Raw genomic sequence first — 24,305 nt, forward strand, 5'->3', positions numbered from 1 at the left:
TTGCCTAAATATAAGCCACTGCAAGTCACTGGTAGGTAAGAATACACACCTCAACAAATTTTATTTGCAAAGTTATCTGGGATAGCCTGTTCCATTCTGTCAAGAACTACACATTCCACGATGCTATGACTGAATAATCAAGTCTACATCAGGCCCCCTCTCCAACAGCACACCCATCTGGCTACCTTCTGGTCAATAGCACTAATCCTATAGCACAAGCAGAGACTTCTCTCCCTAGTTCTTTGGAAATGAGCAGCCAATGCCTGGCTGATCCCCTACTGTGGCACTGGCTGTGAAAAACAGGGACTAGACTAGCACTTTATTTATACATTGCAAGGCTTAAAATCTACTGATAATATGCTGCTGAACCCTTTCAAGACCTGTACAGACTCCCATCACTTATTAAAGAGTTGTCATGGTAAAAACCCAAAGAGGCATGTGGCTGCAATTAAGGTCCTGAACAAAACATTATTAAGAGCTGCCTCTTGGTGGTAGCTATTCTTTATTCCAGAAGTGTACACAACCAGTCTCATCAGTCTAGATAAACAAAAGTCTTTGCTGAGTACGATTTAAACTGCTGGTGCTAACTTTTAAAGTCCTAAAAGATTTGGAACTAATGTGCCCAAAGAACCACCATATGAACCTTGCCAGTTATTTCATTAGTTATCCTAGGAGGTCCTTCTCCATCTTCTCCTATCCTCTAAAGTTAGGCAGATGGTGAATGGAGAGACAGACTTCTCAGCTGTGGGATTCCTATATGGAATGGAGCCCCAGTATCCATCTTGGTATGTTTTCAGTGCCACGTACCTCTTGATTTGCCCAGGCCTCCTTATGCACCACCGGCTGATTTCAAGCTGGTGTTTTCATTCTGCTTTCCTACTAACCCTGTTGTGTTTTTCAACTGGAAAATTCTGTTTTATTTCTGTGTATTTTATGTCACTGGGAGCTTGCTAGTTGAAGGTTAGCAGATATAACGGGCAGTATTCAACTAACTTATCCTATCAGCGCAAGGATTTCTGCTTGCACAATGGGACTCTCCCCCCCCAATGCCCTCCTGAAATCTGCTCTGGAGGATTGAGGTAACCCCTAGGACAGAGGAGGCATGCAGGGAGAGAAGAGGGGGAAGTCTTGTTGTGCAAGCAGAAATCCTTGCGCTTATGGGACCATGATTTAGCACTATGTTGGATGACAATAGTCAAGAAATCAGAAGAAGGCTGGGGAGGGCAGCTATGAGAGAACTTGAAAAGATCCTCAAATGCAAAAAAGTACCACTGAACACTAAAGTCAGGATCATTCAGACCATGGTATTCCCAATCTCTATGTATGGATGTGAAAGTTGGACAGTGAAAAAAGCGGGTAAGAGAAAAATCAACTCATTCGAAATGTGGTGTTGGAGGAGCACTTTGTGCATACCATGCACTGCAAAAAAGATGAATAAGTGGGTGTTAGAACAAATTAAACCACAACTGTCACTAGAAGCTAAAATAATGAAACTGAGGTTATCATACTTTGGACACATCATGAGAAGACATGATTCACTAGAAAAGACAATAATGCTGGGAAAAACAGAAGGGAGTAGAAAAAGTGGAAGGCCAAACAAGAGATGGATTGATTCCATAAAGGAAGCCACAGAACTGAACTTACAAGATCTGAACAGGGTGGTTCACGACAGATGCCATTGGAGGTCGCTGATTCATAGGGTCACAGTAAGTCGTGATCGACAAAATAGAGTATTGACAACGCCAGTCTGTTCTTTGGGTGCCTAGCCCTCCTGGTTGTGGAGAAAGGCTGAAGACTTGGAGCACAGCTAGCTACCTGCAAGTGCTCCTTCCTAAATCCGCAGGCGTGTTGCCCCATGCTTAGACAGATATGCCAAAAGAGGATCCAGAAGGTTATAGAGTTATCTATAGGGTGACTAAATAGTAAGGTTCCAGTGGTAACCCAGAGTTACTCAATGGAATAAGTACAGGCCAAAGTATTTCAGGCATTAGTAACATCTACTGATGGCACACATTCAGAGATTTATTGCTAGGGACAAACCCAGTATTATTCTGCTTGGTCCTGACACTTCTATAAAAAACTTCTCTACATTTAGCCATTCCTATTGGAAAAATCTTTCTAACACAAACTTACCTTGAGCATCAAAGCATATATTTTGGAGCTTTACAGATTAAGCACACAAAAACAAGTCCTTCTTATTCCACCTGTGACATAGGACCAGAGACACACCAAATGTAGTTTATCTACATGTAAGGAGCAAGTTATTGAGGCCCATCATTCCACCTCACCCTGCCACTTTGCAGCTGTAGTCAGTCCACCCGGGTGGCACTTGCTCTGCTCGGTTATGAGTATCTAAAGATGGGAGGGAAACAGGGCACCTAAGGATCAAGCTAATAAAAGGGACAGTTCGGTGTTTTATTTATTATTTGTTTAATAAATTTATATCCTGTACTTCCTCCCAGTAGAGGCTCAGGGTGGCAAACAACAACACTAAAAACACTCAAAAACATCATAAAAACAGAATTTAAAATATATTAAAACAAAACATCTTTAAAAAAACTTAAAAAGCAATTCCAACACAGATGCAGACTGGGATAAGGTCACTACTTAAAAGGCTTGTTGAAAGAGGAAGGTCTTCAGTAGGCGCCAAAAAATAATAGGGATAACGCCTGTCTAAGATTGAAGGGGAGGGAATTTCAAAGGGTGAGTGCCACTATACTAAAGGTATACTTCCTATGTTGTACGTAATGGATCACCTGATAAGATGGTATCTGCAGGAGGCCCTCACCTGCGGCGTGTAGTGATCAACTACTTGAGTCTGAAGAACACACAAAAGAGTTACAGGTCTAGTGAACCCTTATTAGCTCAACCGTATGCTAGAGCAGTGGTTCCCAACCTTTATGAGTATGGGACCTCCTTTGTAAGGTCAATTTTTTTTGTGACCCCCCCATTTGTAATTTTAGTCTCTGTTAATAGAAAAAATGGTGCATGGCAAAATCACATCTCCAAATATCCCTTTCCATAAAAAGCTTCCTGCAGACAGGGAGATATTGCTTTCTTTTCTTAATGCAATTAAATTGGGATCCCACTCCCCCCCCGACAGTCTGAAGATGTACAAACCTGTCTTCCAACACAAGTGGTTTACAGTGCTGGGCTAAAATCCAGGTTCAAATCCCCACCCAGCCATGAAGGCCACCCAGTTACCTTGGGCCAGACACAGTCTCTCAGCTTGACCTCTCTCACAGGGTTGGTGTAAGGAGAAAATGGAAAGGAGGGGAACCATGTGCACCACCTTGAGCAAGGGGAAAGTGGGATATAAATGCAATAATAATTAAATAAATACATTTCAGCTGCAGTATGTGGACCCCAGCCTCAGCCAACCTGCTGAGCTTTTTAAAAACAACAGTAATAGTAACCAAGCAGCAGCAATGTGGTAGTGGTGGGGATGCCAGATTGTGAAGACAAAAGGGTGGATAGATTGAGGAGGGGGTTAGTGCTTTTAGGTCTTGGGATGATCATCAGAACTGATAACTTGGTTAGCGTGCACTTGGGGAATGAGAGTGGAGCAGAAGACATATCAGCACGCACATACATAAACACACCTGCCCCTCCTGCAAGTATCTGTAGTGCATGCATTTGGGCATGTGGGAGGCAGGAAGCCCCCAACTGCTGCAGCATCTTAGAGAGAGGTTGGGGGGCAGAATGTAGGTGAAAGAAAGGAGGGATACCGGCACACACACAACCCCAGAGATGGGGGGCAAGCAAGCCCTGAGCTCCCTCACTGCTCCTTGGCTCAGTCTGGGCTGAAGGTGAGATCTGGGTAGTCTTGCAAATAACAATAATTTTTAAAAGGAGGTGGCAGCAAAGCAGGGGTCAAGAAAGGCAGTCCGGCTGGCTGCCAGGAAGGAAGGGGAAAGCAGCCTTTCCTTGCAGCCTCGCTTCTTTTTGCTTCACGAAAGCCCCTCTCCTCTCATTCTGAGTAAGGGTGTCGTCAGCAGCAACAGTGCGAGGAGATGAGAGTCGGGAGAGTAATTCCCTTTTCTTCCTGGTAGTACCTCCCTCAGCCTCCTTTGGCATCTGTCATGTGCGGTATAAGGAGATGCCTGCTCCCGGCACACCTGAAAGATGTTCTGGTGCTTCAGCAAAGTCCTCTCCTCTCATTTGGAATGAGGTGTCATCTGCAGTGGCAGTAGGGAGCAGACAGCGTTCAGGGAGTGAAGACTTAAACAAAAATCATTTCTTTACTGCCCCCCCCCGGATTACTTCATAGCTCCCTGGTTGGAACCACTGTGCTAGAGAATGCAGCACAACAAATTTCCACCCGTATCTCTACAAACTTATCTCTTCACTTCTTACAAGAGAAGATGCAGCAAATGCAAACTATTAATGTGTCTATCCTGATGGCACCACGGTCTTACATCAGCATTTAATCGCTGGCTCAAGTATTTAATTTTTGCTGCCAGCTGAACTTCATAGCTCATTACTGAATTCAATCACAGGTGGGATCTTACAGATTTCACTGTGAGTTAAGGAGGCTCAGCACTTTCTGGAAAACATCATATGCAAAATAACCTGGCAATATTCCTTGCCACATGCTACTTACATTTGAGAAAGATGCTAGCCTATCTTCAAGTCTGTGGACAAAGGCTTGCTGTGTTGCATCTGTTTGAGACAGACAAGGAGAACTTTCCTGTACTGTTCTGTTCAGTCACTCTCCCAAACTATGCCAATACCTGTAGCTACAAGAGTCAAGCAGTGACCTATGATAAAATACCCAACACGGGGAAGGGGAAATACAAAGATTAATCAGCAAACAGTATTCTGCAACCTACACAGCCTATACAATGCTGCAGTACCAGCACGAATACACTCAAACAGTAGGGATGCTTGAGGAATTCAGCTGGTCCATACTGTGAAGTGAGCTTGATCTGCACTTCCTGAACTAAAGCACAGGTTGGAACACAGTTATATTATGGATTTTGCAAAACTTTAGCATTATGAGGTGACTCGAGGCCTGACTTTTTCTTCTAAAAAAGCCTTGTTTTGCAGGCGATAGCTGATCCAAATGGCTAGAAAGCTCAGCTGCTGCTGCAGCAACTGCAGCATATACATTCAAGATGGGGCCACAAATGCCCCTGAGACCATCAAGACCATCCCTCCCAGGAAAAAAGAAATCATACCTTAATACAGAGAAAGAATGAACAGATTTAGGAATGGACACAAGTGAAAGTGACACTGATCCATTCATCCCCTCTCAAAATACTCAACTACATAAACAAGCAAGCAGTAGTAGATGCAGTTGGTCAGGTAAAAGCAGACCCTGTTGAAAGGTGCTAGCAAGAATACCTAGTGTCTATCCTGTGCTTAAAGCCAGAATCAGGAGGAATACATGAACCGGGGACCACAAAACCGAACAGCCCTAAGTTCAGTTTTGTTTTAAAACAGAAGCACACACTATTGCACAATACAACAGCTATAAGGTCTTCATTCCTGACACAAGGCTTTCAAGTACTATGAGCTGCACTAAACAGGTATAACACTAATTCAGAAAAGATATGCAATGCAGACAAGACCATCCTGAGCAAGTCAGCTAGCACTTTTTATATGACAGCACCAAGTGTAATTCACTGTGAAAGTCACAGAGAGCACAGAAGAGGAACTTGTGATTAACATTTAATTCAGTATATTTAACAGCTCTAAGCAAGTACTTCAACTCGTACTAGAGATTTCATATGACAATCAAGTGTAACTTGTTAACAGAAGAGACTTCCAGCGACATGGCAAATCTAAATGATAAACACAACATATAGGGGAAAACAACGTGTTAAAACTAGCATTTCAAAGAGAGTACAAAGGTTATGAATTCTTGGCTCTATGGGGAGATGACAGTTGAATTGATAACTCAAGGCAGTAGTTCAAGATACAAACTTTAAGACGTATCAGAACTGTATGAGAACTAGATTAGTGTTTTTTTCCAGTTTGCCCATTTTGCATCTGGTGATCTCTTTTAGATTGCTAAAACACAACCAACATCCCTATCAATAGCATGCAACATTTTACTTCTAAGCTCACAAATAATTCAGGTACAAGGTTTAAGTCCTTGATGTGAAAAAACTTTCAAGGTTTTTTTTAAAAATTCCAAAAGGCTCATACTACCTTTCTTTAGTCCACTAATTGTTACACAGAGAAATGTTGGGCTTTATTTAACTGATGTTTCTGCAAAATTTAAAGGATCTGTAAAGATATTTACCAAAAGAAATTACTCATTCAACTCCTCATACTTTAAGTTGCTTGGTAGTTTTTTAAAAATGATATTTGTAATTATCAGTGACATCTGAAAGAGACGTCAACTAAGTTTCCCAATGAAGTTACCAAGTCTTATGACTAACAATGCAATCCAAACCATGTCTACTTGAAATAAGACCTATTGAATTTGTGGGGCTTATTTCCAGGTCAATGGAGTTAGGATTGCAGCCTAGGGCACTATTTTTGCAACATGCTGGATTAAGGATGCAAACCTGCATTGGAGTTAGACCAGCTGAGGGGTTTTAGGATTTGTTTTAAGCCCTGCTAAACCCATAGAGTACCAAGTACACCCGTGGAACTCCACTGATTTACCTGGCCTATCATACAAAATGGTGGTGGTGGAGTGGGGTTTCATAGGGAGGCCAATTGCATCCCAAGAATGAAATGAAATGAGTGTGTACAGTGTGGTATTTGGGGTCTCAGACTGCTTCCTGCAGGACTGCCTAGGGTCTCTCAGGAGCCATATGCTTGCTGCCTGTGCCACTGGGGCTCACATGTGTGATGGGGTGCTGTGATGCATGTGTACTGTGTACGAGCCAGTATGGGTTGGTTCACCCCTATTCTGAGATCAATGGGCCACAGTAGTGTTGCCAAGGATGCTGGGGCTGCCATTTTTGTTGTTTTTAGATTTCTCTTTGGCCTGTTCTTTATCCTCCCACCCCTCCCCCCAATCCTGGGATGAGTATGTGTTGGATACAGTAACAGTTCCCCTGGTATTATGGCAGCATAGCTCTGGCCCAAGCATAACTGCAATATAAGATTACTCATCCCAGTTCATCAGACCAACTGTCGTAATGCACTGCAATCCAAACCCCTAACATGTTGGCTTTTGAGGGTAGCCCTGCTTTCATGTGCAACCACTAGCTTCAAACATGACCTTTGAATTTATACTCCATTATTAAAATCACAGTGAGATATCTATTAGCAAAAACAAAATCACCCTATTCCCAGGCTTTGTTGCATCATTTCTTTCCCTAACACGTCAGTTATCTACTTTCTCTTTAAATCTCACTCCCCAAAGACAAATACACATGGAGAGTGTGCTTGCAAGGTGGTAATGGACAAACAGCAATAGCTTATCAAAAACATTTGCTCTTCTACAGTAAATTTGCCTATTTCAATGTAAACACAATTTCTGTGGCACCTATATAGTTTCTAGATGTGTTTTATAGATGCTCTCTCTGTTGTTGTTATATGCCTTCCAGTCGATTACAACTTATGGCAGCCCTATGAATCAGCGACCTGCAAGAACATCTGTCATGAACCACCCTGTTCAGATCTTGTATGTTCAGGTCTGTGGCTTCCTTTATGGAATCAATCCATGTCTGCGTATCTTCAATTATTGATATTTCTCCCTCCAATTTTCATACCTCCTTCATCTTGGTCCAATCCCATTTTCTGTATGATATGTTCTGCATAGAGATTAAACAAATAGGGTGATAAAATACACCCCTGTCTCACACCCTTTCCGTTTGGGAACCAGTGAATTTCTCCATATTCTGTCCTTACAGTAGCCTCTTGTCCACAGTATAGGTTGCCCATCAGGACAATCAGTTGCTGTGGCACCCTATTTCTTCTCAAGCATTCCATAGTTTTTCATGATCACACAAACAAAGGCTTTGCTCTAATCTATAAAGCACAGAGTGATTTTCTTCTGAAATTCCATGCTCCCAGGGCTGTGGAGTCAGTACACCAAACCTTCGACTCCGACTCTATTTTTCTACTGTCCGACTCCAACTCCACCCAAAATTGCTTCCAACTCTACAGCCCTGGAAAGGGCTGTAAATGTCTTTTTAAATTGGAAGCTCTCATAGGAGCATTTTTATCGCTGCCTGAATATGCGCTGATCTCGGCATCACAGCATTTGTCTTCATCTGGGTCCTGTGTCATACACTGACACACAAAATGTTTTCCATCTTGAGTTATGGTGAAATGCTCAACTACAGCTGACTTCATGGGAAGCTTCTTTGACATTTTGAATTTATATTTTAAAACATTTGTCAATCAATATTTATTTTGAAGTCGGAGTTGGTACATTTCTACTGACTCCGACTCAGAGTCCAACTCCACCCAAAATTGCTTCCGACTCCAACTCCACAGCCCTGCTTGCTCCGTTCAATTATCCAACGTAAGTTTGCAATATGATCTCTGGTACCTCTTCCTTTTCTAAATCCAGCTTGGACATTTGGCATTTCTCACTCCATATATGGTAAGAGCCTTTGTTGTAGAATCTTGAGCATTATTTCACTTGAATGAGATATTAAGACAATAATTGGATTACTGCATTCCCTGGGACCCCCTTTCTTTGGAATTGGGATATACAGTGGCATGAAAAAATATTTGCCTCCTGTATGATTTTCTGTGTGGTTGTATATTTTTGCACTGAATGTTATCAGTTCTTGAACCAAAATCTAGTATTAGAGAAAAGGGAACCTGAGTGAACAAACACCACAAAATTTTGATACTTATTTCATTTATTTATTAAAGAAAGTTAAGCAACACCCAATGCCCCGTGTGACAAAGTAATTGCCCCCTTAGACTCAAAACCTGCTTACGCCACCTTTAGAAGCTTCCTGTAGCTCTTGATCAGTCTCTCATAGCGCTGTGGTGGAATTTTGGCCCACTCCTCCATGCAGAACTGCTTTCACTGACATTTGTGGGTTTTCAACCATGAACTGCTCCTTTCAGGTCCTGCTACAACTTCTCAATGTTGGTTAGGTCTGGACTTTCACTAGGCCATTCCAAAACTTTGAATTTCTTGTTTTTCAACCATTCTGATGTAGCCTTGCTGGTGTGTTTTGGATTATTATATTGCTGCATGCCCCAGCTGCGCTTCAGCTGAAGCTCACGGATGGATGGCCTGACATTCTGCTGCAGAATTCTCTGATACCAAGTAGAATTCATGGTTCCTTCAACGATGGCAAGTCGTCCAGATCCTGATGCAGCAAAGCATCCCCAAACCATGGCGCTGCTACCACCATGCTTGACTGTTGGTATGAGGCTCTTCATGTGGAATGTAGTGTTTGGTTCTCGCCAGACATAACGGAGCTCATGTTGCCCAAAAACTTCCATCTTTGACTCATCTGTCCATAGAACATTGTTCCGGAACTCTTGAGGATCATGCAGGTGCTTTTTGACAAACTCTAAATGAGCATTCATATTCTTCTTAGTGAGCGGTGGTTTCCGCCTTGCTACTCTGCCATAAATCCCATGTTTGCACAGTGTCTTTCTGAGGGTGGAGTCATGAACACTGACCTTAGCTGAGGTGAGAGAGGGCTGCAGATCCCGGGCCACTGTTCTAGGGTCCTTCACGACTTCCTGGATGATTTTACGCTTTGCTCTTGGAGGGATTTTGTCAGGATGGCCACTCCTGGGAAGATTCACTACTGTCCCAAACCTTCTCCATTTAGTCAATGTGGTTCAGTGGAGCCCCAGAGCCTAAGAAATGGCTTTGTAACCCTTTCTGGACTGATATGCATCAACAACTGTTTTCCAGGGGTGTTCAGGAATTTCTTTAGATTGTGGCATGATTTGGCTTTGGAACCTGTGCATTAGCAACTTCAGTCTGATGTTAAGGGCCAAAGTTAGTCAGATTTATGTTGGGCAGGGCTGGCCCAAATCACGCCTGATTGTTTACCAAGGTATTCAAATGTCTGGCCTTAATAATCCCTTTCATTGGGTTGAATTAACTAGGGGGGCAATTACTTTTTCACACAGGGCACTGGGTGTTGCTAAAGTTTAATAAATAAATGAAATAAGTGTCAAAATTTTGTTTACTCAGGTTCCCTTTTCTCTAACATTAGCTTTTGGTTCAAGATCTGATAACATTCAGTACCAAAATATGCAACCATGGAGAAAATCAGACAGGGGGCAAATACTTTTTCACAGCACTGCATATTGAACACTTCTAGTCTGTGGGCCATTGTTTAGTTTTCCATATTTCTTGAAAAATTCTTGTCAAATTTTGGACAGATTCAGTCTCAGTAACTTGCAGCAATTCTATTTGGTATGCCATTTGTACCTGGTGATTTGTTGATTTGTTTCTTCCAAGTATATTAAGATCAGCTTTCACCTCATATTCTAAATTTCTGGTTCTTCATCATATGGTTCTTCCGTGAATGAATCTGTCATCCTGGCATCTCTTTTATAGAGTTCTTCAGTGTATTGCTTCCATCTTCCTTTTATTTCATCTCGGTCAGTCAGTGTGTTCCCCTGTTGATTATTCAACATCCCTACTCTTGGTATGAATTTCCCTTTAATTTCTCTAATCTTTTGAAATAGGGCTCTTGTTCTACCCTTTTTGTTGTCCTCTTCTATTTCTATACAATAGCTATTGTAATAGTTCTCTTTGTCCCTAGTATAGTCGCTGTATTACTGCATTTAGGGGCCTGACTGTGTTTGTATTTTGTTTTGCTTTTGCTTTCCTTCTACCTTTAACCATTTAAGAGTTTTGTCAGTCATCCATTGAAGTCTTTCTCTCTTTTTAACAGATACATGAACAATATCCATATACATAAACACAATGTAAAAGCCAGAGTAGGCCACACGGGACCTAAGTGCAAAAGATTCAAACACTGGAATTCCTTGTATGGGCCTCAGGAAGAATGTATTTGCAGCTGATACTCTGAGCTCTGATAAACCAGGCAGGTGATGGGGATTTAGCACCCATTGACAGCGCTAATGTCATCAGGGAAAATGGGGTCCCAAAACTGTCTGCTCCCTGGACTTCTGTGGTGAGATGTTTCAGTTTCTTCATCCAGGGTGTGGCGTGCATGGCCACACTCGTCCCCCCAATGCACCACCCTTTCCAGTCGTCTTCTGCACTGGCACCGACCAGCCCCCAACTGCAACCGCCCGGGTCAACTCCTCATCCCGCCCCACCGTAGCCGCCCAGATGCTAGTCCTAGACAAACAGGTCCTGGATGAGATGAAATGGCTTCTAGGCCCGGAGATCGCTGCTACCGATGCTTTACTAGGGAGACGCTGCGAGCTCTTTTGGGTGTTCACCATGGCCCCACCGCAACCACCCCTGGAAGGCACTATCGCTGGCTCCACTGCCGCCTCTGTAATGTTACGGTTTGCTTCACTTCTCTACGCGCCGACAGCAGCAAGAACTTTAAAAGCACAAGAACCATTTTGTCAGAGAGGTTAAACCCTAGCCACCACAATTATAAAGTGGGGGCTTAGCCCCTCAGTTATGCTTTCTGCAGGGGAAGAGAGTTTTAATACCCAGCTATAGGTTAGAAAAGGAAGACAATATCAATCCCAAATAATGGGGAGGGGGAAGCATCCCCTTACATCCCTATTCTTAATGGATCTCCCTTTTTCTTGCTCAGTCTCTCCCCTGCTCTCATTTTCCCAACCTTCCCATCTCTTTCTTTCCTTCTTTCTCTAATATTTCTCCTTCCTTTCAGTATCTTTTTTGATCCATTCTCCTTTCCCATACTTTTTCTTTTGGTTCCAAACTGTTGAGAATGGATAGTGTGCTAGCTCCTTGTACATCAGAAGGAAAAGCTTAGAATAAACCCTTAGCCTTTTCTTTTTTTCAGTGGACAGTTGCTGTGGATTTACTATATCAGTTAATGCAGCCTTCACCAGCCTGGTGCTTAGAGATGTCACAGCCCAGAAAAAAAATCAGGAAAAGGCTTGAGAAAAGCCTTCCGCCCCCCGGCCCTTCATATCTCTACTGATGCTCTCCAGATGTGTTGGACTACAAAATCCCATCAGCTCCTGCCAGCACAGCTATTTTGGCTGGGGCTGATGGGTGTTGCCCAAAACATCTAGAGGGCACCAGGTTGGCAAAGGGTGAGTTAATAGTATGTGGATAATACTTGCCTACCTTACAGTGTTGCTTTAACATTTACAAAAGATACTCTGTAGCTTTTCAAAAAAGTTTGTTTAGTTATTTTGTAAATTTTCATTGGTTATGTTTTCCTCCTATGTTGCTTTGCTTAGCTATTTCCTGTAGCCTTAGATGATAAATATTATGTAAAAATACAAGAAAAGCATTCAATAAGATAGGAATCAAAAAACAACAAAATACATTTGGGACTTTCAGATAAGCTCTGAACTCCCTTTGACATCTTTATCAGATGTTTTGACTATTTTTCACATAATAAAGTAGCCATTTAATGGGTGTAAGATAAGCTGTATGCAAATTTTAACCATTCTAAATGGTGTGTGATTTCTTATTATACTTCTTCCTTTCTCTTTCCACTGAATTTCCCATTTTCAATTTCAAGTTTGTCTGATGAGAAAGTTGAAGGCATAGACTTCTAACTGCAATCAAATTCAATTAACAAAATATACTTTTAATTTAAAACAGGGGTAGGGAACCTCTTGCAGTTGTCCCCAAACCATCTACACATGCCCCACATCTTACAATGTATGTGACACTATGCGTGGAGCAGATAGCAATGTCAGTGGACCAGCACAGCTGATCCCTACAGAAAGGAGGACTGAATTTCCATGCATCAGCTGATGTGCAAGGAGTTCAGTCCTGCTTGGTCACTATCTCCCCCACTGGCCAACTCTGACAGGTGGGTAGAATCGCCCACCTGTTAATGTTGTTCTTCCAGGTAGGGCAAGATAAAAGATCTGGTCCACTGGGTCAAAATGTTTACCCCCTCTTTGGTTTAATATTTTGTGTTAAGGGATTTCTGTTAACTCGAGCTCCAAAATGCTAAGAAATTACAGCTGTTCAGAGCCACTCCCTTAACAGACACATTATTATATGAATATAGTAGGATAGTCTGTGCTGATGTTTGTTCACCACTACTTTGGAGCTGGATGGCTGTCAGTGGCAGAGATGTGCACCTGAGTCCCCAAATTTGACTGTTCACATGGAGTCTATGCAATGCGAGCTACCATTCCATATCACCAAACCGGCAACAGAAAGTGTACGTATCAAAGGTCACTCCCTTCCCCCCCCCCATGCCACCCTGAAGCATTTTGAAACTGACTGTACACTCCTCTCCTCCTCTGGACTTTCTGCTGAAGTGACATGATTTAGGCTCGGGTGTGGATGTGTGTGCTAGTAGTAGGTGACATGACAGGCATAGCTTCATTCAAAGAACTAAGGCTAGCAAAATGTGTGGTGCTTTAGGTTACATAGTAGGAAACACTTCTTTTAAAAAAATAACCCATGTTTTGCATATACTCAACCTGTTTCTATACAAGTTGGTAACTGGATAAAAAACAATTGGTATGACCTAACCCTTCCTCAGGCATTCACCTGAGCATGCAAGGGTTTAACAAGGATTAAAACTGCAAAGAAGGGTAAGGCATGTACACAAGCCTCATGAACTGGTGTCCCAATGTTGGGAGGCAGGGCTCCTTTCAGACCTTCATGTACTTAGCTCAAAGATCTGAAAGGGGCTATATGTGTTCTGCTGATTACAGTAAGAAGCCTCTGTGCAATTAGGTCCCTGATACGGCAGGGTTTCCAATTGCACAGAGGCTTCCAAGTGCATTCACCCAAAAGCATACCGAAGCTTCCTTTAGACCTTTACACTCTATGTGCAAAGGTCTGAGAGCAGCCCATGAATGACCACTGGGGCAAGGCATGAGTGCACATCCCAGCCTTTTAGAGTTTTATTTATTTATTTATTTATTTATTGTATTTGTATACCGCCCCATAGCTGAAGCTCTCTGGGCGGTTTACAACAATAAAAAACAAATATACAAATTTAAAAACACATTTTTAAAAAGCAATTTAAAAACACATGCTAAAATGCCTGGGAGAAGAGAAAAGTCTTGAGCTTGTGTGTTCAAGCTAGTGCCTAAAAAGGACCTCAAACACATACAATTCACTACATCCCAATGGCTTGCCATCACTGACCCCTTCATCCTGTAATTATTTTATGTTTACTTCATATCCAGCTTGTCCGAGTACAGGGTTCATTCCAGTGTTCATTATTAAGATTTCTAAGCCAGCAAGTTTTGTTTAAAATCTCCTTAACACAAATCCTAATACGCCTTGGAAAAAATATCTAGTATAGCAGTGGTATACATTTAAACAGCTCAAAACCTTGTAAAATAAAAGGAGCACCAGGACACAAAATCTTAGTATACCAGGCCTCCCTGCAAGAGTGCTAAGATTGCAAATGTTTATTACTTCACTCATAAATTATGGCATTTTTATTTTTGTGTCTACCTTTGGGACCAAAGACACTATCACATCCTGAGCTGTATATCAAATGCTTACTATAGATGGCGTGACCCAGAATCCCCAGTCACTATACAATCAACCTGTTGATCCAAGTCAAGGCAGATTATGACAAAAGTATATGCAAGACACTGTTTGTGAATACTCTTTAATCTGGGAGAAGGAACATCAGCTAAAGCTACCAACAGTGAATCCCAGATAAGTTATTGGTCACTTCAACTTTTTCCAAATAATAGGGTCCAGTTAAGATTCATCCTATCCAATTTGAGACTGCATGTGTGTAATTTATACACGAGACAGGAGTGCACACAATGTTACCACCAACTCTGCAGGCTGTATTATAAGAAACTACATGACATTCCTACATTTCTAGAGGGACGGCTCCACATGGAAGTACCCTCTTGAGGGATAAAACTTCAAGGCCTGGTTTTAGACCATACCTAAACACTGAGGATGGTGAAGGAAAATTACTCCATGAGAAGGCAGTGAGAAGACAACAGAAGTCATTCATCACATCACCCTGTGTAGCTCAGATGCTTTAGATAGCTTCCAGATAAAAATACCAAACACATATTGAACATAAGGCAACGGTTTTAAGATGAGTTTTCTTGCATATATCTATGGAAAAGGTGGCAGATTTATGGAAAAGTGTTACTCTAAGGCTATAAACCTATGCATACTTATCTGGGTATAAGTCTCCTTGGATTTTACGTTAGCACACAAACACACACACACACAAAGGACTGGGCTGCACTTGTATTGCCAGGAATAGTTGCTTTGTACTGCATTTGCTATGTATGACAGACAGGTCTACACACACCAAAATCCAAAGACTTCAGAGTATAAGGATACACATGAACCTAAAAAAACACAGTTGCAAAGCTGCTTCATATTAGACTTGAATTTAAAAACTTCACTACTGTAATACTTCTAGAAGCCTTCAAGCTACCATTTTATTTTAAGTTACTGTATCAGAGTTTGAGAAGGACATATAAAATGTAGAATGCAATGAAGTCAAAGTTATTCTTGCTGCTCTGTTTATGGTTGCAAAATGCAGTGAAGCAAAAGTATGAAAAATTACCATAAAAGGATGCATCACAAAAATAACAACCTATTCTTACAGCAGGCTTGTAAATAGTTACTTGCCTGGTCACCTGAGTGTAAGAAATGCCTCCAAGCAACTAGAAAATGGAAGCTTTGAAGAGCTTCTATTTTAGTCCAGTAATAGCAGTATGCAAGCATCTACTTCAAACTAGATTCTATACATAAGATAAAGCCCAGACAGGTCCTGCCCAGGTGCATGACATAGGACAGGTTTGCGTGCATGAGGAATACTTACTTTTGTGATATGTTTGTAAGGCTGTCTTTAAGCAACAGCCAATGAACTGCTCAAACTGTGGTCATTTTACTCGTCTTTCCCCACCCAGCCTCCTAAAAGCTTCAAAAGTAATATACTAATGGAAGGGGTTATAAAAATTGAACTCTAAGCCCAAAGTTGACCTCAGAGGTAAGTTGAATATGGGCAACTGAAAATTCTTTTGAGATAATCAACTTAACAACTTGAACAACCATATATTGATCTGTCCTCTCTACAGGAGGGGTGAAAAACCTGAGGTCCTCCCGATGTTGCTAGACTATAACACCTATCATCTCCAACTACTGATCATGCTGTCTGAAGCTGATGGGAATTGGGAATCCCAACAAATGCGGAGGGCCTCAGGTTCCCCACCCCTCCTCTACAGAGATATAACAAGGTCTTAGTTCCCTCTATACAAGAAACTCATTACCCAAAGCATCCAATCCATAGTTTCGACATCAACCATTTTATGACAATTTCTTTTCTGTTTCATGGGCTTTGACCAACAAACCCTTATGCCATAATAATCTAGTCTTTCATGTGGCCTGCTGCTGCAATAAACTAGCATGACTACTTCTCCAGAATTTCTCTGCAAAGCCTTTGGATACAGATATTGCCAGCGGACCAAATACTTACTACACACCAGTGATGCTGCTTCACGCTGTAACAGGTTTATGACTAGCCACTAGTCTAGCTTCCTGAGGTGAGTAATCAGCAGCAGCCAGCAGCCAACCATGCAAGGAAGATTTATACAGGTTGGTTCTTTACTTTCGTCTCTCTTGGCATAAATGGAGAAGTATGTGTGGGTGGTTTGGCTTGTAAGCATCTGTGAGCTTGTTAAGTTCTGCAGACTTATTGCCAACACTACAGTAAAGTCTGAAGAGATTTCACTGAAGGAACAAGGAGGGGAGGCAAGGCAAGTATTGCCATTAATACTTGATTGATGGCTTGATGGATGGCTTTTCTGTTTCTTGCTACAGGGTTGATTGGCATTCCTAACATATCTAATATGACTGAATTGTATTTTTGATTTAGCTATTTTATATAGTTTTGATTTATTTATTGTACTTTTATTGTATATTTCTTTTGTGTTAGGAAATTCTTTTTTGTTAATATTTTGTAATTGTGAGCTGTTTTGAGCTCTATTTGGTTATTGGAAAAGTGGCATACAAATACTAAATCAAAATTTCAAAAATCAAATTTTCTCTCCATTCTCTTTTTCTCATTCCCAACCTTATTCATGCACACTGATTTGCAGCCACAGTGCCCAACAGTTAGGGAGGAGAGGTCTTTCTGTGGACAACCAAGAGAGCCTACCAGAGGCTTGCAGCCTTCCAAAGACATAGTGAAGTCACAGTTTGAAGCTGGACAAGAAATTTGACTGGGGGTGTGAGAGAGAAATTGATTTTAACATGTCAGTCTTTTCTGATCGAGTGATGACATAGTAAAGCCATCCTAAATTGCCATCTTTGCCATGGTAACCACTCTTTAAGTTCTCCAACATACAATGAGTCTGTAGTTCACAATCTCCTAGCACAATCCACAGATTGAAAGTCATCCACTCAGTGGTGAGTACTGCTCATTACATTACTCTACATTACTCATTAGTTTCAATGTCCACAGTGCCAGAAAGAGGCCAAGTAGGTGTAGCTTTTCCACATCCAAAAAATTGCAAATTGATCTGGTGTCCGATCTCTATGTATGGATGTGAAAGCTGGACAGTGAAAAAAGCGGGTAAGAGAAAAATCAACTTGTTTGAAATGTAGTGTTGGAGGAGAGCTTTGCAGATACCATGGACTGCAAAGAAGACAAATAACTAGAAGCTAAAATGATGAAACTGAGGTTATCATACTTTGGACACCTAATCAGAAGACATGATTCACTACAAAAGACAATAATGCTGGGGAAAACAGGAGTAGAAAAAGAGGAAGGCCAAAGAAGAGATGGATTGATTCCATAAAGGAAACCACAGACGTGAACTTACAAGATCTGAACAGGGTGGTTCATGACAGATGCTATTGGAGGTCATTGATTCATAGGGTCACCATAAGTCATAACTGACTTGAAGGCACATAACAACAACAATGTACTAAGAGGAAGCACTGTGGCTCAGTGGCAGAGTATCTGCTTTGCCTGCAAAAGATCCCAGGGTCAACCTCCAACATCTCCAGGAAGGGCTGGGTATTTCTTCTGTCTGTAGTCCTGGAGAGCAGCTGCCAGTCGGTGTAGACAATACGAAGCTAGAATGACCAATGGCCTGACTTTGTAGAAGGCAGCTTCCTATATTCCTAATATCACAGGAAGCCCATCATTTAAAAAACCCACCCAGTTTAGTGCATAAGTGCATGCCTACAAAGGTTTGTGCAAGAAAGAGCAAGATAAAAGATGGGATCAAGTTGCTAGGCCTGAAATATAAGCATACTTTTCATCTGCATATTGTCTCACCCTCTTACAGCCAAGTCTTCAGCAGATAACAGTGAAGCATATGGAGATCTTTCAAGATTCACTACATTATATAGCAGACCGTAACTAGATGGCCCATGCAATAATGCTAGCTCTCCACTTGAAAAGAGAAGATGGGAATTTCACAATTTCTATTTAGACTATTATCCACTTTGAACATTTAACAGTGTAGTATTTTAACATTATTTTTCCATAACACATGAACTTTTAATATAAACTTTGACACCAGGTTGTGTATTTAGTTGTATAGAATCATAAAATGTTTCGGACAATGTTTCCCTATCGTACAAGATATTCACCCAACAAAAGAAGTTATTGAAAAATCAAATCTTTCCCACTTGATCATTTGTAAACATTTTAAGTACATGACTTTTTCATTTCAAGCTGCTTTTTGTATGACAGTAGATAATCCAAGATAGAAGAACTTTCTTCACCAATATATGCTTTCAAACTAATGAGACTTCAGACTGTTGTGATATAAAGCATGAAAAGACAAAGCACAACATTTAGGCAAGAAAAATTGGGTATAGTAGTCAAACCATGACTGGAAAGAAAATGAAGCATAGCACTGGTTCCCACTTGAAAATTGGTGGGGATTTTGGGCAAACCACTTAATTATTTCTGTCTGTTATAGCAGTTATAATGTGTTGTGCTAGATATTGTATAACTTTTAACTGTATTTTTATGGACATGCCATGAAGTACCTGAATGAAGCTTGCAGATCATCAGTGGTCTGCAGACCACAGTTTGGGGACCCCTGAACTACATCAATGAAGCAACAGATTTCCCTCTCTCAGGGACAATGAGCTAGATCAGAGAGTCATACTTCAAGCAGATTCACTGATATTAATGGGGCTTAAGTCATTACTAAGTTGGATCCAACCCAATGACCTGGTTTGCATGCAACATTAAAGCAAACCATAGCTTCGCGTGAATGAGCAAGTATGTGGGTTCCCAGAGAGACGACTGTGGCTGCTTTGGTCCTCTTCCAGTCCACTGCTACTGTGCTGTTGTGAGCTAAACCATGGTTTGGCTTAGCATTATATCCAAATCCAGGCTCATGATTATCTTTTTTGAGACAAATCACAAGTGGGAATTCATAGAATAAATCTTGGCTACAGCTCCTGGTTTGTCTCAAGCAGTTTAAACTATGAGCCTGGGTTTGCACATAATGCTAAGCTCCAGGTAGTGCAGCAGTAACAGGACCAGAGGAGGACCAAAGTGGCCACATGATCTTCTCTCCAGAAAACTGCATGTTTGATCTGGCTTAGTATAATATTCGAACTGCTGAGCCTCCGTCTGAAAACAGCGGTTCTTGTAAAATAACTTTTCAAGTAAGGAACTATTCTTTTCCTCAGATTTGCGGTAATGAGAGTGAGCTGCTACCCCAAATTGTTCCACAAAGTGGTTACTTCTTAGCCATGCCAATGCAATACACCTGTAAATGCTGACACACAAAACAAATATGCTATGAATAAGATGACTGATACCTCACCAAAGGCTTCTGAGGAAGCTTAGCAGTCATGGAATAAGAGGAGAGGTCCTCTTGTGGATAAGGAATTGGTTAAGAAGCAGAAAGCAGAGAGTAGGAATAAACGGACAGTTCTCCCAATGGAGGGCTGTAGAAAGTGGAGTCCCTCAAGGATCGGTATTGGGACCTGTACTTTTCAACTTGTTCATTAATGACCTAGAATTAGGAGTGAGCAGTGAAGTGGCCAAGTTTGCTGACGACACTAAATTGTTCAGGGTTGTTAAAACAAAAAGGGATTGCGAAGAGCTCCAAAAAGACCTCTCCAAACTGAGTGAATGGGCGGAAAAATGGCAAATGCAATTCAATATAAACAAGTGTAAAATTATGCATATTGGAGCAAAAAATCTTAATTTCACATATATGCTCATGGGGTCTGAACTGGTGGTGACCGACCAGGAGAGAGACCTCTGGGTTGTAGTGGACAGCACGATGAAAATGTCGACCCAGTGTGCGGCAGCTGTGAAAAAGGCAAATTCCATGCTAGCGATAATTAGGAAAGGTATTGAAAATAAAACAGCCGATATCATAATGCCGTTGTATAAATCTATGGTGCGGCCGCATTTGGAATACTGTGTACAGTTCTGGTCGCCTCATCTCAAAAAGGATATTATAGAGTTGGAAAAGGTTCAGAAGAGGGCAACCAGAATGATCAAGGGGATGGAGCGACTCCCTTACGAGGAAAGGTTGCAGCATTTGGGGCTTTTTAGTTTAGAGAAAAGGCGGGTCAGAGGAGACATGATAGAAGTGTATAAAATTATGCATGGCATTGAGAAAGTGGATAGAGAAAAGTTCTTCTCTCTCTCTCATAATACTAGAACTCGTGGACATTCAAAGAAGCTGAATGTTGGAAGATTCAGGACAGACAAAAGGAAGTACTTCTTTACTCAGCGCATAGTTAAACTATGGAATTTGCTCCCACAAGATGCAGTAATGGCCACCAGCTTGGATGGCTTTAAAAGAAGATTAGACAAATTCATGGAGGACAGGGCTATCAATGGCTACTAGCCATGATGGCTGTGCTCTGCCACCCTAGTCAGAGGCAGCATGCTTCTGAAAACCAGTTGCCGGAAGCCTCAGGAGGGGAGAGTGTTCTTGCACTCGGGTCCTGCTTGCGGGCTTCCCCCAGGCACCTGGTTGGCCACTGTGAGAACAGGATGCTGGACTAGATGGGCCACTGGCCTGATCCAGCAGGCTCTTCTTATGTTCTTATGTTCTTAATTATTGTAACAAATGAGAATGTGGGAAGATTAACAGCCCCCTTTCTTTGTAGAACCCAATGCTCTGTGAATGTCAAAATGATATTTGAGCAAACCCTTAATTTCTAAAATGCTTCTATATCCCAGGTACACTGTACTTCAGAAAGGAAATCACTTTATTCAGTTTCAGCTGTGACATACCAAATTCCTGACTTCAAGAGGTTAAATATTAAATCTTAAGGACATCTGAGGACTGAAATGCCCAACAATCGCCCACTCTTAAGCAACATCTACTTACCATCACCATGTGTTAAACAATAGGTCAGACACAGGACATTCTTATCATTTCTGTTTTGTTTGACTATGGAATTCCACACTAAATCAGCAATTCATGAGCCACTATCAGCCAGGAAAAACAGCTTTTAAAACATTGTATTAGTATCCATAAGATTCTCACAGATAGAGCTTCTAAGCAGACACAGCCAATAGCTGTTTAGTAACTATGATTGGCAATTTGGATTTTTCTCTGGCCACATTCACACCATACATTTATCCCACTTTAAATAGTCTGGGCTTCTCTCAAAGAATCTTGGAAAGTATATTTAGTGAAGGATGCTGAGAGTTGTCAGAAAACTCCTGTTCCCTTCACAGAGCTACAATTCCCAGAGTGGTTTAATGGTCAGTCCCTCTTCCCAGAGAACTCTGAAAACTGTTGCTCTGTGAGAGGAATAGAGGTCTCCTGACAAGTCTCAGCACCCTTCACTAACTATACTTCCCAGAATTCTTGACTCTTTAAGGTGGAATAATAGTGGCATAAACATATAGTGTGAATGTGGCCTTGCTAATACACAGTCATTTTTTCAAGACATGTCACAGCAACAGTCTGTACCCATGCATACATTCATTCTTGCTTCATTTGAGACACACTGTTTGGAAACAGTTCTCCCATTGTTTAAGCGACAACACTAGACTTCAACTACAGCTAAAAACAAATGCCGAATATTATTAAGAAAGCTTCCCACTGGTACTTGATGGTAAGCAGGCAAGAACAGCTGGACTTTCTTCAGGATTTGATTAAGGCAAAGACAGGAAGTCACTGGATACCAAAAGTACAAATCTGAGTATCTGCTGCCCTAACATTCAACTTGGTTATTCACTTTCCCAAACTCAAAATAATATAGCAACAACAAGCAGCAAAAATAAAAGCTTATCTTCACAATGGAAGCCATTTTGGTCAATTGATTACATTAACTATTAAATAAATAAATAATAGACATTAACACTAAAGCTGAATGTATGTGGCAATCTTTCAATGAAAAGTAGCTGACAGTATATTGTAGAAAAATGTATCAAGACAGACAAGTGTCCTCAATTCCTATCCTACTCACTAAACCCCACCAGAAGTGAACACAAGAGAAAAGCTTCCCACTGTTAACTGGGCAATGACAGCCCACATTCTGGGTGCATTTAATTAGATCCTGAAAATGTCAAAGTCACCAGAAACCAACCTACAAATCAGCATTCATACAGAGATATAATTAATGGGAATGGTGGGAAGAGTAACGGTGGAATATTGCTGAGGATCATAAGCAGCTAATTCCATTCTAAAGCAGGCAATCAAGAGACAAGTCTGTTCCAGCACAAGAAAAGAGTCACCCTGGCTGGGAGACTAAATTGCCATTTTCTTTAACCTTTAAGCTGGTTACACTTTCTAAAACAGATACACCCTCTCTTAAGGAAACCTGTCAATCAACATTTTAATACCAAGAACTTCGTAGGACAGAGAATGGAAACCTCATCAATTCTTGGCCAGAAAAGGTACTGTATGTCTTCACTGATCACAATGAGCAATAGACAAGGAAGTAAGATCATAGATGAAGTCCTCAGATCAAGATAATCCATGTCCTTCAGCAGTTTCATTTCACTTGGGAGGTGGCAAGACCTGGATGGGCCAGAAAGCCATTACCAAAACAAAGTCGTCTCTGTGATCCAACTGATTTATGTAAGCCATGAACCTGGGTTCAAGCTGCAGATGAGCTGCAAATATACTGGGTATCCACCATGTGGTCCATAGATGCGCTTCAGTGAGTCTGAACCAAGAACACACAAAAACCCTTCCAATGCAAAACAATTAATTCTGTTTATTTATTTATGGGATCCATAGCTTTCATCAGATTCTCAAAAGGGTCCATGACCCAAAAAAGGTTAAGAACTACCACACTGGCAAGTTACGGTGTTCAGTCTCAGTATCCAGTCTGAAATGTCAAGAGTTGCAATGACTTCATCGTGGAAAGAGAAAGGGTTGCACAACCCTTTGTACATTCAAAGTGGGTGATAAATGGTAATTGCTGACATGCCTAAGGGAAAGGAAGAGCAAGCCATTCCTTAAGTGCCAGACAACAGGGAAGGAGAAGTCACTTCAGGGGATTAGCATGGAGTAGGACACACCTTCAGGATTTGGAAAAGAAGTATCTTCCCTTCCCAACTCGAGAGTCTAGAAGAACACTCTTCTTTCCCCTTAGAGATAGGACACCGAAATGGTTGAGTAGAAACCTTCGCTAGTCTTCCCATAAAACAAGGTGGCCTGTCCTGAGCGAGTACATGGAAGGGTGTTATTGCAATTCGGGAAAATCCAAGAGTCCCAATACATTTAGGCCAAGTGCCCCATAGAGGTAGGAGAGATGGGCCCAGGACCTGCCTAAAAGCTACGAGAAAAAAGCAGGAGAAGACAGCTATCCCACAGACCTCTGGGGTGGATAAGAAACCAAGGCGGAGGAAGACTTCAACGTTACATGGGGAGGGAGGGTACAGAAAGCAAACTACGGGGAGAGGGAGGGAGAGAAAAGCATAACCCACCCGTCCTCTCACAGAGGGTACCTTGCGCTACTCGGCAAGAAGCCGGGCCGCCCAAGCGGAAGAGGGTGGTCTCCTGAGAGGCTGCAAGGGAAGACCTCTCGCCCTCATCTTCCTCCTACCTGCGCGGCCGGCACTGCCATTTCGGCTCCTTCTCAGGGAGGCGGGGGTCCTGAGCCTCCAGGCCCGGCCTCGACGGCCACCGCCTCCCCCTTCGTCAGCACATGCAGCAGCACGGCGGGGGTAACCACGCCGGGAACCACAGCGGCCATGGAGATGCTGCGGGCGGCGGCGAGGGAGGAGCTCCCGGAGAGGTCCCCACTGCCTCCTCCCTCCTACCGCGGCGGCGGCGGCCCCAATTCAGGGACTGACGGGCATGGGCTCCACCCCCCTTTCCCACCTACTGGCCAATTCTGCACCGGGCGCTCCACG

At 42.0% G+C, this 24,305-nt stretch overlaps 1 protein-coding gene across 8 annotated transcripts in view; it reads right to left on the reverse strand.

Moving 5' to 3' along the window:
• Window positions 1–24,305, reverse strand: part of EVI5L (ecotropic viral integration site 5 like) — a 76,561-nt gene that overhangs the window by 52,091 nt on the left and 165 nt on the right. For 2 of the 8 annotated variants that reach the window (XR_009761363.1, XM_061616655.1), the window contains exon 1: window positions 23,996–24,261. The exons of 1 other annotated variant lie outside the window; for it this stretch is intronic. The gene's annotated coding sequence lies outside the window, so the exon portion shown is untranslated. 5 more of the 8 variants (XM_061616661.1, XM_061616660.1, XM_061616658.1 and 2 more) reach the window with 4 other exon arrangements.

This window comes from Rhineura floridana, chromosome 3 (genome assembly GCF_030035675.1).
Source record: "Rhineura floridana isolate rRhiFlo1 chromosome 3, rRhiFlo1.hap2, whole genome shotgun sequence".
NCBI classification, from domain to species: domain Eukaryota; kingdom Metazoa; phylum Chordata; class Lepidosauria; order Squamata; family Rhineuridae; genus Rhineura; species Rhineura floridana.